At 51.0% G+C, this 11848-nt stretch overlaps 2 non-coding genes across 2 annotated transcripts; both read left to right on the top strand.

Annotated features, from left to right (window-relative positions):
• The first annotated feature begins 2409 nt into the window (after positions 1-2409).
• On the top strand, positions 2410-2625 carry LOC132820546 (small nucleolar RNA U3). Its single transcript, XR_009645210.1, has one exon. It is a non-coding gene; the product is annotated as a small nucleolar RNA U3 (small nucleolar RNA).
• A 2391-nt stretch (positions 2626-5016) lies between these two features.
• Positions 5017-5232, top strand: LOC132820551 (small nucleolar RNA U3). The gene has a single exon (XR_009645214.1). It is a non-coding gene; the product is annotated as a small nucleolar RNA U3 (small nucleolar RNA).
• Positions 5233-11848: the final 6616 nt, after the last annotated feature.

An 11848-nucleotide genomic window follows, 5' to 3' on the forward strand; every position in this document is an offset into this window, starting at 1 on the left:
TGGTTTATAGGCGCTCAAAAGAAAGGTTCTGTCTTTGTTGTCCGTTCTTAGTAAGCTGAATAGCCAGGCTGGACGTATGCCCTTCCTTCAAAACCACAAGTGCAGGAATACAGTAACTCACTCAGCCTCCACTCAAGAGTCTAAAGTCAATCAAGCTGTTGTGGCAGTGGGGTGCAGTGTTGAACAGCTCCAGAACGAGACAACGTCCGGCAACACGTCCCCCGCAAAGTTGTATTTTATATTCTCCCCGTGTCAGCGTGGGATTCCTCTGAGTGTGCTGGTTTCCTCCCAATCTTCTAAAAATGTGCAGCTTAGGTGAATTGGCCATAGTGATCAGGGATGTGCAAGTTAGATGCATTAGTCAGGGGCAAATATAGTCAGGATAGGGGAACAGGTCCGTATGGGTTGTTCTTTGTCGGGTCATTGTTGGGCCGAAGGGTCTGTTTCCTCACTGGAGGGATTCTTTTGTTCCAGAGTCCACGTTGTGGAACAGGATACGCTGTGTTTGTGTTTCTTCTTCCAGCGAGTGCACCAGCAGCCTGACGGTGAAAGATGGCTCAGTCATATCATCTCAGTCTGACACCCTGAGGATCAGCAAATCGTTTTATACCAGACTGTATGATATACAGCCCACAGGCAGCGCGGCCTCCCAGTCGGTCCTGTTCTCTAACACGGAGAGATCTTAGACACAGCAGGGGCTAGTGGTTGGATGAGCCATTATCTCTGGATGAGTTGACCGAGGCCCTCGAGTCCTGCGAAAAGAATGAAAGTGCCAGAAGCGACAGTTTCCCACCCGAGTTGCATTCGGACCTGTGTGACTTCAGGTCTGCTGGAGGTGTTCGCTTCTGTCAGTTACCATGTGCAAATTCACGGGGAAAGGTAGTATCACACTTACCCATAAGCAGGAGGGGGAGAGGACGATAATTACATATTGGCAACCAATTTCACTTCTGTATGCAGGCTCCAAAATCCTGTCTTGAGTCATCACCAACCGGTTCAGGTGAATTCTGAGATCGGAGATTCATCCTGATCGAACCTGTGCCGTACCGGTAAGGACAGAACCTCAAACATTACCGCGCAGTACAGACCCTTTGGCCTTCGATGTTGCGTGAAACTAATCTGAAGCCCATCTAACCTGCACTATTCCATTATCAACAGGCCCTTCAGCCCAAAAAGGTCCGCACCGACCCTCCGTAGTGTAACCTACCCGGACCCATTTCCCTCTGATTAATGCACCTAATACGATGGGTGATTTAGCATGGCCAACTCACCTCACCTGACCCAACATGCACATCTTTGCATTGTGGGAGGAAACCGGAGCACCCGGAGGAAACTCACGAAGACACGGGGAGAATGTGCAAATTCCACACGGACAGTCACCCAAGGCTGGAATCGAACCTGGGTCCCTGGCACTGTGAGGCCACAGTGCTAACCTCTGAGCCACCATGCTGCCCCTGTGAACTCTGAGGGCCTCGCACTCCTCAGGGGTATGACTGCCTATGTCCAAGACAGGAGAGGGTGGACGCCTGCCTCATCATCCCGGACCAGGAGCAGGTGTTTTACAGAAGGTCACACACCTACATGTGGGACGCGACGCAGTCTCCAAAATGGTCTTTGGGTGGGAATCCATAATCGTATCCGAGTGCTCTACGCCAACATCTTTAGTGCAGTCTCAATCAATGAGTGTTAATCAGAAAGTTTCCGGATCAGGTCTGGAGTCAGGTCTGGCTGCCCACGCTCTCCTGCTCTGTTTATGTGTTGTATAGAGCCCTTTGCTGAGTCCGTCAGGAAGGATGCAAGCCTGAGAGGGGTGGCTATTCCAGGTAGCAGAGCCCTGCGGATCACAGCCTCCCTGTACATGGATAACGTCGCCGTGTTTTGCCTTTGCTGGATAGAGTCACACTCCGAGGTTTGTTTCTCCATTTGCTACTGTGCAAGATTGAACTGCTTTAATAACTATGTGTGCGTGTCAAGATATTTTTATGAATAAAGTATATATTTGAAATAAACAAAAACCTCCTGGGCCTGTGTGATTTGCTCTTCAGAGGGTCTCTATGTACATTGAAGTGATTCTGTGAATCTATGACTTATGAAGGAACTGTCCAATATCACCATGAGTCATGAACCTGGAAGTGATGTCATGTGACACTGCCTGCTGATTTATGGTGATACATTTGTAACATTTGATTGGTCAATTGCATAGATTATGGTAATTAGAGTTTGTCAATCAGTTGATTTCAATGTAATAGTTCAAATACAAACCAGTTTCTGTGTATATAATTTGTAATATAATGTAAAATAAAGGCTTTGCAATAACATGAATGACAAAATGGATGCATTTGAAGCCTAAGCCCTAACTGTGATGTGTGTGTGTGCAATTGGCATGTGAATGAGAGTAGATTGTTAGCTAAGACTATACTCTTAGGGATCATTTCTATAGTTTTTTCCTAGAGAAATGGGTTCTTGAGTGTGTGGTCTCACCAACCATGAGGAGGATTAATAGTGTTCTCTTCTGAGCAGGAAGTCGGCAGTGAGTGTTGCTTTCAGCAGTTGCCCATTGCCATTGATGATTGTTCCTTCTCTCTTGTGTGGAGAGTTGGAGGAAGAGGACGCAGTCTGAGTGGTTGCTTTGTGTGAATTCAAAAGAAAGGTTCTGTCTTTGTTGTCAGTTCTGAGTGAGTGGGATAGTAGTGCTGGGCCTATACGGATCCTTCAAAACTGCTAGAGCAGAAGTACAGTCACTCACTCAACCTCCACCCAAGAATCTAAAGTCAATCAAGGGGTCGTGGCAGTGGGGTGCAGTGTGGAACAGCTCCAGAAGGAAACAACATCCAGCAACACGTCCCTCGCAAAGTTGTATGTTATGTTCTCCCCGTGTCAGCGTGGGATTCCTCTGGGTTTCCTCCCACCATACAAAAATGTGCAGCTTAGGTGAATTGGCCATAGTGATCGGGGATGTGCAAGTTAGATGCATTAGTCAGGGGCAAATATAGTCAGGATAGGGGAACAGGTCTGTATGGGTTGCTCTTTGTCGGGTCATTGTTGGGCCGAAGGGCCTGTTTCCTCACTGGAGGGATTCTTTTGCTCCAGAGCCCACGTTGTGGAACAGGATATTCTGTGTTTGTGTTTCTCCTTCCAGCGAGTGCACCAGCAGCCTGACGGTGAAAGATGGCTCAGTCATATCATCTCAGTCTGACACCCTGAGGATCAGCAAATCGTTTTATACCAGACTGTATGAGAAACAGCCCACAGGCAGGGCAGCCTCCCAGTCGGTCCTGTTCTCTAACACGGAGAGATCTTACACACAGCAGGGGCTAGGGGCTGGATGAGCCATTATCTCTGGATTAGTTGACCGAGGCCCTTAAGTCCCTCGAAAAGAATGAAACTGCCGGAAGCGACAGTTTCCCAGCCGAGTTGCATTCGGACCTGTGCGACTTCAGGACTGCTGGTGGTGTACGCTTCTGTCAGTTACCATGTGCAAATTCACGGGGAAAGGTAGTATCACCCTCACCCATAAGCAGGAGGGGGAGAGGACGGAAATTACAAATTGGCCACCAATTTCACTTCTGCATGCAGGCTCCAAAATCCAGTCTTGAGTCATCGCCAGCCCGTCCAGGTGAATTCTGGGATCGGAGATTCATCCTGATCGAACTTGTGCCGTACCGGTAAGGACAGAACCTAAAACATTACCGCGCAGTACAGACCCTTTGGCCTTCGATGTTGCGTGAAACCAATCTGAGGCCCATCTAACCTGCACTATTCCGTTATCAACAGGCCCTTCAGCCCAAAACGGTCCGCACCGACCCTCCGTAGTGTAACCCACCAGGACCCATTTCCCTCTGATTAATGCACCTAATACGATGGGTGATTTAGCATGGCCAATTCACCTGACCTGACCCAACATGCACATCTTTGCATTGTGGGAGGAAACCGGAGCACCCGGAGGAAACTCACGAAGACACGGGGAGAATGTGCAAATTCCACACGGACAGTCACCCAAGGCTGGAATTGAAACTGGGTCCCTGGCGCTGTGAGGCCACAGTGCTAACCTCTGAGCCACCATGCTACCCCTGTGATCTCTGAGGGCATCACACTCCTCAGGGGTATGACTGCCTATGTGCAAGACAGGAGAGGCAGGAGGCCTACCTCAACATCCTGGACCAGGAACAGGTGTGTTACGGAAGGTCACACACCTACATGTGAGACGTGATGCGCTCTCCAAAATGGGCTTTGGGTGGGAATCCAGAAAAGTGCTCTACGCCAACATCTTTAGTGCAGTCTCAATCAATGAGTGTTAATCAGAAAGTTCCGGATCAGGTCTGGAGTCAGGTCTGGCTGCCCACGCTCTCCTGCTCTGTTTATGTGTTGTATAGAGCCCTTTGCTGAGTCCGTCAGGAAGGATGCAAGCCTGAGAGGGGTGGCTATTCCAGGTAGCAGAGCCCTGCGGATCACAGCCTCCCTGTACATGGATAACGTCACCGTGTTTTGCCTTTGCTGGATAGAGTCACACTCCGAGGTTTGTTTCTCCATTTGCTACTGTGCAGGATTGAACTGCTTTAATAACTATGTGTGCGTGTCAAGATATTTTTATGAATAAAGTATATATTTGAAATAAACAAAAACCTCCTTGGCCTGTGTGATTTGCTCTTCAGAGGGTCTCTATGTGCATTGTAGTGATTCTGTGAATCTATGACTTATGAAGGAACTGTCCAATATCACCATGAGTCATGAACCTGGAAGTGATGTCATGTGACACTGCCTGCCGATTTATGGTGATACATTTGTAACATTTGATTGGTCAATTGCATAGATTATGGTAATTAGAGTTTGTCAATCAGTTGGTTTCAATGTAATAGTTCAAATACAAACCAGTTTCTGTGTATATAATTTGTAATATAATGTAAAATAAAGGCTTTGCAATAACATGAATGACAAAATGGATGCGTTTGAAGCCTAAGCCCTAACTGTGATGTGTGCGTGTGCAATTGGCATGTGAATGAGAGTAGATTGTTGGCTAAGACTATACTCTTAGGGATCATTTCTATAGTTTTTTCCTAGAGAAATGGGTTCTTGAGTGTGTGGTCTTACCAACCATGAGGAGGATTAATAGTGTTCTCTTCTGAGCAGGAAGTTGGCAGTGAGTGTTGCTTTTAGCAGATAACCATTGCCATTGATGATTGTTCCTTCTCTCTTGTGTGAAGAGTTGGAGGACGAGAACACTGTCTGAGTGGTTGGTTTATAGGCGCTCAAAAGAAAGGTTCTGTCTTTGTTGTCCGTTCTTAGTAAGCTGAATAGCCAGGCTGGACGTATGCCCTTCCTTCAAAACCACAAGTGCAGGAATACAGTAACTCACTCAGCCTCCACTCAAGAGTCTAAAGTCAATCAAGCTGTTGTGGCAGTGGGGTGCAGTGTTGAACAGCTCCAGAACGAGACAACATCTGGCAACACGTCCCCCGCAAAGTTGTATTTTATATTCTCCCCGTGTCAGCGTGGGATTCCTCTGAGTGTGCTGGTTTCCTCCCAATCTTCTAAAAATGTGCAGCTTAGGTGAATTGGCCATAGTGATCAGGGATGTGCAAGTTAGATGCATTAGTCAGGGGCAAATATAGTCAGGATAGGGGAACAGGTCCGTATGGGTTGTTCTTTGTCGGGTCATTGTTGGGCCGAAGGGTCTGTTTCCTCACTGGAGGGATTCTTTTGTTCCAGAGTCCACGTTGTGGAACAGGATACGCTGTGTTTGTGTTTCTTCTTCCAGCGAGTGCACCAGCAGCCTGACGGTGAAAGATGGCTCAGTCATATCATCTCAGTCTGACACCCTGAGGATCAGCAAATCGTTTTATACCAGACTGTATGATATACAGCCCACAGGCAGCGCGGCCTCCCAGTCGGTCCTGTTCTCTAACACGGAGAGATCTTAGACACAGCAGGGGCTAGTGGTTGGATGAGCCATTATCTCTGGATGAGTTGACCGAGGCCCTCGAGTCCTGCGAAAAGAATGAAAGTGCCAGAAGCGACAGTTTCCCATCCGAGTTGCATTCGGACCTGTGCGACTTCAGGTCTGCTGGAGGTGTTCGCTTCTGTCAGTTACCATGTGCAAATTCACGGGGAAAGGTAGTATCACACTTACCCATAAGCAGGAGGGGGAGAGGACGATAATTACATATTGGCAACCAATTTCACTTCTGTATGCAGGCTCCAAAATCCTGTCTTGAGTCATCACCAACCGGTTCAGGTGAATTCTGAGATCGGAGATTCATCCTGATCGAACCTGTGCCGTACCGGTAAGGACAGAACCTCAAACATTACCGCGCAGTACAGACCCTTTGGCCTTCGATGTTGCGTGAAACTAATCTGAAGCCCATCTAACCTGCACTATTCCATTATCAACAGGCCCTTCAGCCCAAAAAGGTCCGCACCGACCCTCCGTAGTGTAACCTACCCGGACCCATTTCCCTCTGATTAATGCACCTAATACGATGGGTGATTTAGCATGGCCAATTCACCTCACCTGACCCAACATGCACATCTTTGCATTGTGGGAGGAAACCGGAGCACCCGGAGGAAACTCACGAAGACACGGGGAGAATGTGCAAATTCCACACGGACAGTCACCCAAGGCTGGAATCGAACCTGGGTCCCTGGCACTGTGAGGCCACAGTGCTAACCTCTGAGCCACCATGCTGCCCCTGTGAACTCTGAGGGCCTCGCACTCCTCAGGGGTATGACTGCCTATGTCCAAGACAGGAGAGGGTGGACGCCTGCCTCATCATCCCGGACCAGGAGCAGGTGTTTTACAGAAGGTCACACACCTACATGTGGGACGCGACGCGGTCTCCAAAATGGTCTTTGGGTGGGAATCCATAATCGTATCCGAGTGCTCTACGCCAACATCTTTAGTGCAGTCTCAATCAATGAGTGTTAATCAGAAAGTTTCCGGATCAGGTCTGGAGTCAGGTCTGGCTGCCCACGCTCTCCTGCTCTGTTTATGTGTTGTATAGAGCCCTTTGCTGAGTCCGTCAGGAAGGATGCAAGCCTGAGAGGGGTGGCTATTCCAGGTAGCAGAGCCCTGCGGATCACAGCCTCCCTGTACATGGATAACGTCGCCGTGTTTTGCCTTTGCTGGATAGAGTCACACTCCGAGGTTTGTTTCTCCATTTGCTACTGTGCAGGATTGAACTGCTTTAATAACTATGTGTGCGTGTCAAGATATTTTTATGAATAAAGTATATATTTGAAATAAACAAAAACCTCCTGGGCCTGTGTGATTTGCTCTTCAGAGGGTCTCTATGTACATTGAAGTGATTCTGTGAATCTATGACTTATAAAGGAACTGTAAAAAATCTTCGAGTAAAAAATGAGGTCTGCAGATGCTGGAGATCACAGCTGCAAATGTGTTGCTGGTCAAAGCACAGCAGGCCAGGCAGCATCTCAGGAATAGAGAATTCGACGTTTCGAGCATAAGCCCTTCATCAGGAACAAGAGAGAGAGAGCCAAGCCGGCTGAGATAAAAGGTAGGGAGGAGGGACTAGGGGGAGGGGCGATGGAGGTGGGATAGGTGGAAGGAGGTCAAGGTGAGGGTGATAGGCCGGAGTGGGGTGGGGGCGGAGAGGTCAGGAAGAGGATTGCAGGTTAGGAGGGCGGTGCTGAGTTGAGGGAACCGACTGAGACAAGGTGGGGGGAGGGGAAATGAGGAAGCTGGAGAAATCTGAATTCATACCTTGTGGTTGGAGGGTTCCCAGGCGGAAGATGAGGCGCTCCTCCTCCAGCCGTTGTGTAGTTGTGTTCTGCCGGTGGAGGAGTCCAAGGACCTGCATGTCCTCGGTGGAGTGGGAGGGGGAGTTAAAGTGTTGAGCCACGGGGTGATTGGGTTGGTTGGTTCGGGCGGCCCAGAGGTGTTCTCTGAAGCGTTCCGCAAGTAAGCGGCCTGTCTCACCAATATAGAGGAGGCCACATCGGGTGCAGCGGATGCAATAGATGATGTGTGTGGAGGTACAGGTGAACTTGTGGCGGATATGGAAGGATCCCTTGGGGCCTTGGAGGGAAGTGAGTGTGGAGGTGTGGGCGCAAGTTTTACATTTCCTGCGGTTGCAGGGGAAGGTGCCGGGGGTGGAGGTTGGGTTGGTGGGGGGTGTGGATCTGACAAGGGAGTCACGAAGGGAGTGGTCCTTGCGGAACGCTGATAGGGGAGGGGAGGGAAATATATCCTTGGTGGTGGGGTCCGTTTGGAGGTGGCGGAAATGGCGGCGGATAATACGTTGTATGCGCAGGTTGGTGGGGTGGTAGGTGAGAACCAGTGGGGTTCTGTCTTGGTGGCGGTTGGAGGAGCGGGGCTCAAGGGCGGAGGAGCGGGAAGTGGAGGAGATGCGGTGGAGGGCATCGTCGATCACGTCTGGGGGGAATCTGCGGTCCTTGAAGAAGGAGGCCATCTGGGTTGTGCGGTGTTGGAATTGGTCCTCCTGGGAGCAGATGCGGCGGAGACGAAGGAATTGGGAATATGGGATGGCGTTTTTACAGGGGGCAGGGTGGGAGGAGGTGTAGTCCAGGTAGCTGTGGGAGTCAGTCGGTTTATAATAGATGTCTGTGTTGAGTCGGTCGCCCGAGATAGAAATGGAAAGGTCTAGGAAGGGGAGGGAGGAGTCTGAGACAGTCCAGGTGAATTTCAGGTCGGGATGGAAGGTGTTAGTAAAGTTGATGAACTGTTCAACCTCCTCGTGGGAGCACGAGGCAGCGCCGATACAGTCATCGATGTAGCGGAGGAAAAGGTGGGGGGTGGTGCCAGTGTAGTTGCGGAAGATGGACTGTTCCACATATCCTACAAAGAGGCAGGCATAGCTGGGGCCCATGCGGGTGCCCATGGCAACTCCTTTAGTTTGGAGGAAGTGGGAGGATTGAAAAGAGAAGTTATTCAGGGTGAGGACCAGTTCAGTCAGTCGAAGGAGGGTGTCAGTGGAAGGGTACTGGTTAGTGCGGCGGGAAAGGAAGAAGCGGAGGGCTTTGAGTCCTTCGTGATGGGGGATGGAGGTGTACAGGGACTGGATGTCCATAGTGAAAATAAGGCGTTGGGGACCGGGGAAGCGAAAATCCTGGAGGAGGTGGAGGGCGTGGGTGGTGTCCCGAACGTAGGTGGGGAATTCTTGGACTAAAGGGGACAGGACCGTGTCGAGGTATTGGGAGATGAGTTCGGTGGGGCAGGAGCAGGCTGAGACAATGGGTCGGCCGGGGCAGGCAGGTTTGTGGATTTTGGGCAGGAGGTAGAAACGGGCGGTGCGGGGTTGTGGGACTATGAGGTTGGAGGCGGTGGATGGGAGATCCCCTGAGGTGATGAGGTCCTGGATGGTCTGTGAGATGATGGTTTGGTGGTGGGAGGTGGGGTCGTGGTCAAGGGGGCGATAAGAGGAGGCGTCCGCGAGCTGGCGTTTGGCTTCAGCGGTGTACAGGTCAGGGAGGCGCGGTGGTAGTTTGGCGCACTGACCTGTACACCGCTGAAGCCAAACGCCAGCTCGCGGACGCCTCCTCTTATCGCCCCCTTGACCACGACCCCACCTCCCACCACCAAACCATCATCTCACAGACCATCCAGGACCTCATCACCTCAGGGGATCTCCCATCCACCGCCTCCAACCTCATAGTCCCACAACCCCGCACCGCCCGTTTCTACCTCCTGCCCAAAATCCACAAACCTGCCTGCCCCGGCCGACCCATTGTCTCAGCCTGCTCCTGCCCCACCGAACTCATCTCCCAATACCTCGACACGGTCCTGTCCCCTTTAGTCCAAGAATTCCCCACCTACGTTCGGGACACCACCCACGCCCTCCACCTCCTCCAGGATTTTCGCTTCCCCGGTCCCCAACGCCTTATTTTCACTATGGACATCCAGTCCCTGTACACCTCCATCCCCCATCACGAAGGACTCAAAGCCCTCCGCTTCTTCCTTTCCCGCCGCACTAACCAGTACCCTTCCACTGACACCCTCCTTCGACTGACTGAACTGGTCCTCACCCTGAATAACTTCTCTTTTCAATCCTCCCACTTCCTCCAAACTAAAGGAGTTGCCATGGGCACCCGCATGGGCCCCAGCTATGCCTGCCTCTTTGTAGGATATGTGGAACAGTCCATCTTCCGCAACTACACTGGCACCACCCCCCACCTTTTCCTCCGCTACATCGATGACTGTATCGGCGCTGCCTCGTGCTCCCACGAGGAGGTTGAACAGTTCATCAACTTTACTAACACCTTCCATCCCGACCTGAAATTCACCTGGACTGTCTCAGACTCCTCCCTCCCCTTCCTAGACCTTTCCATTTCTATCTCGGGCGACCGACTCAACACAGACATCTATTATAAACCGACTGACTCCCACAGCTACCTGGACTACACCTCCTCCCACCCTGCCCCCTGTAAAAACGCCATCCCATATTCCCAATTCCTTCGTCTCCGCCGCATCTGCTCCCAGGAGGACCAATTCCAACACCGCACAACCCAGATGGCCTCCTTCTTCAAGGACCGCAGATTCCCCCCAGACGTGATCGACGATGCCCTCCACCGCATCTCCTCCACTTCCCGCTCCTCCGCCCTTGAGCCCCGCTCCTCCAACCGCCACCAAGACAGAACCCCACTGGTTCTCACCTACCACCCCACCAACCTGCGCATACAACGTATTATCCGCCGCCATTTCCGCCACCTCCAAACGGACCCCACCACCAAGGATATATTTCCCTCCCCTCCCCTATCAGCGTTCCGCAAGGACCACTCCCTTCGTGACTCCCTTGTCAGATCCACACCCCCCACCAACCCAACCTCCACCCCCGGCACCTTCCCCTGCAACCGCAGGAAATGTAAAACTTGCGCCCACACCTCCACACTCACTTCCCTCCAAGGCCCCAAGGGATCCTTCCATATCCGCCACAAGTTCACCTGTACCTCCACACACATCATCTATTGCATCCGCTGCACCCGATGTGGCCTCCTCTATATTGGTGAGACAGGCCGCTTACTTGCGGAACGCTTCAGAGAACACCTCTGGGCCGCCCGAACCAACCAACCCAATCACCCCGTGGCTCAACACTTTAACTCCCCCTCCCACTCCACCGAGGACATGCAGGTCCTTGGACTCCTCCACCGGCAGAACACAACTACACGACGGCTGGAGGAGGAGCGCCTCATCTTCCGCCTGGGAACCCTCCAACCACAAGGTATGAATTCAGATTTCTCCAGCTTCCTCATTTCCCCTCCCCCCACCTTGTCTCAGTCGGGTCCCTCAACTCAGCACCGCCCTCCTAACCTGCAATCCTCTTCCTGACCTCTCCGCCCCCACCCCACTCCGGCCTATCACCCTCACCTTGACCTCCTTCCACCTATCCCACCTCCATCGCCCCTCCCCCTAGTCCCTCCTCCCTACCTTTTATCTCAGCCGGCTTGGCTCTCTCTCTCTTGTTCCTGATGAAGGGCTTATGCTCGAAACGTCGAATTCTCTATTCCTGAGATGCTGCCTGGCCTGCTGTGCTTTGACCAGCAACACATTTGCAGTTATAAAGGAACTGTCCAATATCACCATGAGTCATGAACCTGGAAGTGATGTCATGTGACACTGCCTGCCGATTTATGGTGATACATTTGTAACATTTGATTGGTCAATTGCATAGATTATGGTAATTAGAGTTTGTCAATCAGTTGATTTCAATGTAATAGTTCAAATACAAACCAGTTTCTGTGTATATAATTTGTAATATAATGTAAAATAAAGGCTTTGCAATAACATGAATGACAAAATGGATGCATTTGAAGCCTAAGCCCTAACTGTGATGTGTGTGTGTGCAATTGGCATGTGAATGAGAGTAGATTGTTAGCT

Source organism: Hemiscyllium ocellatum, chromosome 11, assembly GCF_020745735.1.
Source record: "Hemiscyllium ocellatum isolate sHemOce1 chromosome 11, sHemOce1.pat.X.cur, whole genome shotgun sequence".
Taxonomy (NCBI): Eukaryota; Metazoa; Chordata; class Chondrichthyes; order Orectolobiformes; family Hemiscylliidae; genus Hemiscyllium; species Hemiscyllium ocellatum.